The sequence below is a fragment of the Condylura cristata genome, unplaced genomic scaffold, assembly GCF_000260355.1.
Source record: "Condylura cristata isolate star-nosed mole 26May11 unplaced genomic scaffold, ConCri1.0 scaffold00038, whole genome shotgun sequence".
Taxonomy (NCBI): domain Eukaryota; kingdom Metazoa; phylum Chordata; class Mammalia; order Eulipotyphla; family Talpidae; genus Condylura; species Condylura cristata.
The window spans coordinates 7,803,567-7,810,515 of NW_004567139.1; the positions used below are offsets into that span (position 1 = coordinate 7,803,567).

Consider the following 6,949-nt stretch of genomic DNA (forward strand, 5'->3'; position numbering starts at 1 on the left):
TTTGCCAGGCAGAGGAGCATTCCCCCAGGTCCCCCTGGACACCCCCTTGAAAGCGGGGACTCCTCTAGAGAACTAGCTCGACCCGAGGTTCAGGTTCAGTCAACGACGGACAGACCCTCCCTGTCCTGCAGCCAGGGTCCAGTTCCCTCCCTGCCGAGAAGCCCGGCTTCTGGCTCCGCATGGCTCAGCCTCGCGTAATGCTCCCAAGTTTCTTCCTAAAGCAGCTCATGGGGTGGGGTGGGGTGGGGAGCGGTGCACCCCCTCTCCCCCACAGAGCCACGTGAGCTCCCGGCCCCTCTGGTGTCCTGGCATGCCTTTCACCTGCCACCAGTTACGTCCACGTTCCCGGCCACGTGGCGGTGGACACGGCCTCGTCTATAGCAGAGAAAACGAAAAGCTGGAGACCAGCTGCCCCAGGATCCCAGAGCAGAGGCAGGAGAGGGCCCCCAGCTCCTGCGGCCAGCAGCCCCGTGCTCGTGCCCTGTACCACGACATGTTGGGGCGGCGGGAGCCTGCTGAGTTAGGGGACGGTGCCCGGGATGCGCCGGCCCCATGCTCGTCTGCCCCTCGCCGGCCCGTTGACGTGCTATGTGCCTGCCGCTGCGGCCAAGCCGACTTCCGCTGGCTCGGGTAGCCTCGGAGTGAGCGCGTCTTCCCAAGGACACGGCCCTCCCCTTCCCCTGCTGCTTCTCTCTGTTCTTCCAGCTTCAGCCGCTGTGCCCTGGGGCTGTGGCATCTGCTAATAAGTGGGTCACCGCTGCCATCCCTTGAATATTTATTCTCACCAATTCTGGGGCAGGAGGTGGCCCGCAGGCCTCGAGGCCCAGCGAGGAGGGAGCGAGTGTGGCGCAACAGGTTACAGCAGCGGCGGCGGGTCACAGGACCGGGGACGTGTGGGGACACTGCCACAGCCGCGGGGCACCCCACGCGCCCCAGAGCGCGAGGCCTGTGGGACGCAGGTGTGAGCCACCGGCTCCCACAGTGCGGGGAGCCTGGGGTGCAAGGAAGAGGGGCGGCCCCGCCGGGGCGTGCGGGAACCCACAGGCCCCTCGGCGGGGGACCCCTGCACACAGTGGGGAGACGGGGCCGTGGCCCTCCCCGGAGGGTGACCTCCGCCCTCCTGTCTGACTCCCAGGCCGGAGGCTGCTGCCCGCGGGCCCCAGTGTCAGCATCCCACGCACGGGGCGGGGACTGTTGGGGACCCAGCGGGGCTCCGTCCTTTCTTTTCCTTGCTCCCCCAGTGTGCTTCTCGTCGGGGCCTCATTCTCCCGAGGCCCCAGGAAGGTTGCGTTGTGGCACGTCTCTCCCCACCCCCACCCCCACCCCCGGCCATGGGACGGTGCCCGACGCGGGGCAGTGGGAGGGAGGCCACCTGACAGGGCCCTGGCCGGCCGACGCCAGGAGCTGACCTGACAGCTGCAGGGTCGTCGGCCACCCGGGGCCCCTAGAAGCGCGAACTTCTTCGCTACACCCCAAAATGCGCCTGCCAACTCCTGAGCTGAGCTGAGTCTCCCGTGTGGAGTCAGGTCTCACTTCAAACGCAGCCGGCGCTCAGATGGAGTTGCCTGACTGAAGGATTATTGTCTTTCTTTTTCAAGGAAATCAATAACACAGCGACAGGTCTGTGTTTTTCTTGCTGTTTCCTTTCTTCTGGCTCCTCCCCCGGGGAGCTGTCCATAAATCTCACACCCGGAATGGCTCCTTGTTTTCAGTACGTTTCCATCCCCCCCAGCCCTTTCTAAGTGGAAATCGGGTCACCCCAACACTGGCTTGTCTTGGGAACTGCCGCAGGACCCCAGAGCCCCCACCACCAAACCCCGCCGGCACCCCGATGGCTGCTGCCGCGTGAGCAGGGCCTGAGCCCACACTGCTGCTGCGGCTGACCCGCTCCCAGCGCCCCCTGGGCCATGGTGACCCCCACCCCCCCCGCCACCCCAGGGCCTTTGGGTGTTTGGCCAGCTTTCCCCCCCGCCCGGCAGGGGGACTGCTTTTATCGTCACTGCTTCTCTCGGACACGGGTCCTGGCCGCCGGCACTAAGCGTGCCATCTGGCACGGCCCACGGCCCGCCTGCGGGGCCGGTACCCCACTCACCAGCTTGGAAAACAGTGAGGCTTATCCCCCCACGCCCCCCACCCCCACCCCCAATCCAGACGCCAGGTTACAGGGGCCGGCGGCACAAGACCCGGGCGCGGCCCCCCCGGCCGTCCCTGCCCCCAACTGCACCAGTGCTGGGGCCTCCATGCTCCTCTCCGTCCTTTGTGCGGAGGGAGGTGGCTCCTGGCAGGCCCTGCCCACGCACTGGACCCGTCCCCAGGCGGGAGGTGAATTCGCCCTGCAAATCCCGCTCGCCCAAAGCGAGCAGTCGGGGCCTGGGCACCAGGTAAATGGCAGTGTGACCAGAACGGCTCCTCCTCTGTCTTCGCACCCCCCACCCCAGTTCACCAGGGAGGTGCTGGCAGGGAAGCCCCGGGCTGAGAGGAGCCGCAGTGAGGAGCAGAGCCAGGGGTGATCACGCTTACAGACGATTCCTCCTTACAGAGGGCTCGCGCCGCCTCTTAAGTGCTCTCCCCAGCGTTTATGGCACTCGGTGGCGAGGGAGCGTCTGTGAAGAGGCCTGGTAGAGGCCAGCCCTCGTGCCAAGGGAGGCGTCCTCGCGTTCACGGGCAGGTGAAGGGATCCAGAGCTGTGGTGTGGACACAGGCAGGGGCAGGGCTGGCTGGACGGTGCGTGCACACCCTCACACAGGCCGAAGCCCCGTGGAGCCCACACGCTCCACTCGGGCCAATTTGCTTGGGAAACTTCCAAACAGGTCTCGGCGGGGAGTGTTCGCCCGCTGGGGACCTTCTGCACTGCTTTTCTGGGACCGTGTTTATGCACACACTTCACAGTGACCCCAGCAGACCCTGGGCTGTGAGCAGTGCAAGTGGTCAGTGCCCGCCGCTGTGGCTCACGGCCCACCTGGCCCCGGCCGGCCCACCGTGACCCCCAGGGAGCTGCGCCCCCCGCCCCCTGCCGCCCCCTGGCTCTGCCGCCTTCCTGCAACCTCCCGTCTGGGCACGGAGCTCGCAGTGACCCGCCACCTTCATCCGTACACACGCAAGCAGGAGCTGGTGTCTCCTTTGTTTTTCATCATCATTTTTTTTTAGCCGCAAAAACTCCATGATTCTTCCCATTCAGGGGCACAGTTTTTAACTATTTTCATTGATGTGAACATGAACAGTTTGTGCTTGTCGGTTTGATATGCGCACGGTGGTGAGAGGGTCCCCCAGTAAGTCTCTGACGCCTGGGGGACTTTGTGCTCTTGAAGAGAGTGTGCTGGGGGTTGAGTTCAGCCCCCCGGCTTCTCTCCCCTTTGTCTTTTGCGTCGTTCCCCCCAAAAGTGTGCGGTTGAGGGCTGAGCCGTCGTAGCTCAGACCCCAGCAACCTCCCGGTCGTTTCGGAGTGACGTGGCCCTGCTCGCGACCTTGTGTAAACTCGGATGGAGCCAGACAGCAGATGTGCACCCCCACCCCTCCTGCCATCTCCAGACGAGCCTGCGGCACTTTCAGGGGCCCGCTGACTTGGATGGGCTGGAGCGCGCCGGAGCTCGCTCCCTTCTGGGACGGCTGGTGGGAGCAAGACTGGAGTCTCTCTAGTAGCGCCCAGGGCCCGGCAGTGAGCCCCGCGCAATCCCCCCCACGCTCCTCCAGGCAGCCGGCACCCCAGACTGCAGACTGTGCCTGGCCACAGTCACAGGCCAGCCGGCCGGAGCCGGGCACAGGCGCCCGAGAAGCCCGAGGACTTACAGGCACTGGCAGAGCGGGGCACAGGCCAGGGTTCCTCCCAGCAGGAGGGGCTGAGCCATTAGGGTGCATATTAATGACGGCATCTGGCTCATTCGCATGAGCCCGGGATGAGCGTAGCCCAGGGTACATTTTAATAAGCTGTCAGGTGCAGAGGGAGGTGCTGCAGCCGGGTAGCTGAGCAGACGCTCGCGTGCTGGTGGCCCTGGGAGGGCGGCAGAGCACGGCGGGCGACTGGGGTTGGCTGAGGGGAGCAGTGCCTTCAGCACGCACCTGTGTTTCGGCAGTCCGTGGGCGAGTCTGTGGCCTCCCACGAAAAGCATCTACAGGCCGAGGACCTGGCAGCCCGGCTCCCCTGCAGAATGCCCCCTGCCGCAGCCCAGAGGCAGCGGTCAGGCCTCCCTGCACGCGGCTTCCGGGGAGAGTGGCCACAGGTCTGCAGGCGGGCGTCCCGGGGCCAGGCGTGTGCGCGCAGGGAGCCGTGGAGCTGCTCGGAGCAAGCTGCTCCAGAGGCCGCGTCTCCCAGAGGAGACCTGGGGCCTGAGTCCCCTGGGCCCCCAAGCTGCTGCGTCCCTTAAAGCCCGCTGCGGCCAGCCCCAGCTCCAGAGGGGCCACCGGCCAGCCACCGGGGCGGAAGCCTGGGGGCTGTTGGCTTCGTTTCTTGCTCCCAGTTCCTCAGAGCCCGCTAATCAGCCAGCTTGCCGGCCGTCTCCCTCCGTCTCCACCGCCAAGGTTACTCGGTGCCGGCCGCACGTATCCGCCCGCTCAGGGCTATTTGGAGGTCGCACGTCAACAGGGAGGGGGTGGAGCAGGCCAGCCTGTGCGGCTCCTCGCTGCAGGGCCGTGTTCTGGGCACCTGACTGCCCTCCCTCCCACCTGCCAGCTCCACACAGAGCGCCCCGTTCTCTGTTCTGTGCAGACAGGCAGGAAGTGTGGTGAGGACAGGAAGTGCCAGGGCAGCTGCACCTGGCACCTCTTGTGGAGGTGGAACACCGGCGGCAGAGGGTGATGCTCGGGCCCTGGGACCCGGCAGCCGCCAGCTTCTGAGGTCCACGGGCACACGCACTGGCCATCCCCGGAAGCGGCAGGGCAGTTAGTCCCTAAGGGTCGGGGGGGCAGAGGGTGGCTTGGTGGTGGACGGACGTGCCCCACCTGACGACGCAGGTATTAGAGCGGGCAGCCCGCTCGCCAACCCCTTCTCCGAGCCTGGCCCACACAGACTGCCACGGGGGCCCGTGGCATGCGTCGTGTGGCTTGGCTCTCCGTGGCTGAATTTCACCCAGGCCCTGCCCTCCCTTCCTGACCGCCTTCCTGGTCAGTCAGGTCACTGAGCTAGCTATGGTTCTCCAGGGGGACACAAGTGTCCTCTAAGGGAGGACAGTGAGTCCTTGGGGCTAGAGTTTTCATCTTCGTGTCGACTCAGCCTGGGGAGAGGCCCTGTTCTCGGCACCCCCACCTGTTGGGGAGCCCTGCTTCCCAGAGGCGCCGCCTTTCCTGCTCTGGCTCCCACGGGGTTTGCTGCTGGGAGGCCTGGGACACGTCTTTGGGGGCCATCACGGCCGAACAGGGTGTCCCGCTGAGCTTTTTCTCCCCTAACCCAGAAATTGGAAGGAGGAAAGTCCCTTCAAAACCCAAATTTAAATTCAGAGGTGCCTCTCCCTAGGGCCAGGCAGGGAGCCCCGCCAGCCCGGCTCACCGCTTCCGCTCTTCCAGCCCTGGTTCAGGTCAGCCAGTCGCCGTTTCCCTGGCTAACGCCCCCTCAAAGCGCCACTCTGAGCCTTCACGTGACCCGGGCTGCTGCTGTCTCCTTCTGGAACCTTCCTCCTCCCCATGGTCCTACCTCACCGGCCACTGTCCTTCAAAGACAGTGAAACCGGGGTCCTCACAGCCCTGAGACTTCCCTTCTGGTCCAGCGAGCACTCAGGGGCTCCCCACTCAGCCCAGGGCTCCCTGGGGGGAGACCCTTCCTGCCCATACTGCCCCTGCCGGGCATGTTGGCTGGGCCCCTGCACCAGTCAGTTTCTTGACTCCTTGAGGCTGGGGTCGGCCTGAACCCCCTTTGTATGTCCGAGCCAGTGTGGCACCGTGCACTGAGGGTGGGTTCCGAAGGCTTGCGTGGGTGAGACCACGGCGGGAGCGGGACTCGGCACCCACTTTCCCATGTGTGTTCCTGGTCAGTCCTGGACCCACGGCCAGCAGCTACGCCCAGCCCGGAAAACGGCACTTCCGCCAGCCTCTCCTTCCCAGAGGCGTGTCGTCCTCCTCAGCACGGAAGTCACCCCAGCAGTGCCTAGGGACACCTGTCTCAGGAGGCCCACAGGTGCCGGGACCATGCGAAGTGACCGGCGCTGCCTGGCCGCCGTGGCCTGGGCTGTTAGAACCCGCCACGCCAGCGCTGTTCAGACCGGCCTCACCCCTGCCCCCTCCACCCCGCCCCATGCACACACGCACGCAGCACGCACATCCTCATCCCACCCCGCCTCGGCCCAATGCTCTGAAGCCTCAGCTCAAGGCCAAGCCTCCCATCTGTTCACCTGGACGTGGCTGGGTCCGCCTTCGAGCCGTGTGGAGCCGACCTGCCCTTCAGAGCCCCGACGCTCATCATCATTACGCGAGTGACTGTGTGGGTTTTCCACAATATTTATCTTCTCCCCAAACCACGAGGGCTGCAGTTCTGGCATCCAGCCTTGGCGCGCTGCCACCACCGGTACCATCTGGCCTCTCAGCTGAGCAAGACAGCACAGGCCGGCGGGCGTGTCCTCTACTGAGGCCCGGGGACAGGGCCGGCCCAACCCCACCCACCCTGAGGGAGCCGGTCCAACTGGGCACTGGGGCGCTCCGGGGCATTGGGGAGGGGGTGCCTAGGCCCCCAAGGGGCAGGGGGCCTTCGCCGTCGGGTGTTGGCCGCATCTTCGTGGCGTTGAGATCGGCAAGCTCCTTAATCCCTTTGACCGGGTTTTTCCGAAACGGATTAATGGCAGTTCATAGGGCGTCAGGCTAAGTGGGGGGCGCTGTCGAGTTTCGCTTGCCCGTCCTCTGGGCCTCCTTCCCGGCCCCCAAGCCAGTGTACTCCCAGTGCAGGCTCCGTCCACCCCGCCCCCCACCCCAGGAGCATCTGGACGCCAGGGGAGGCCCCGGGCGGAGCAGCCTGCCCAGCCCAGCCCTG

General features: G+C 65.8%; 1 protein-coding gene across 2 annotated transcripts in view; it reads left to right on the forward strand.

The window, feature by feature from the left end:
- The window catches only part of TMEM104 (transmembrane protein 104), a 41,206-nt gene that overhangs the window by 16,246 nt on the left and 18,011 nt on the right, over positions 1–6,949 (forward strand). The window lies entirely within an intron of this gene.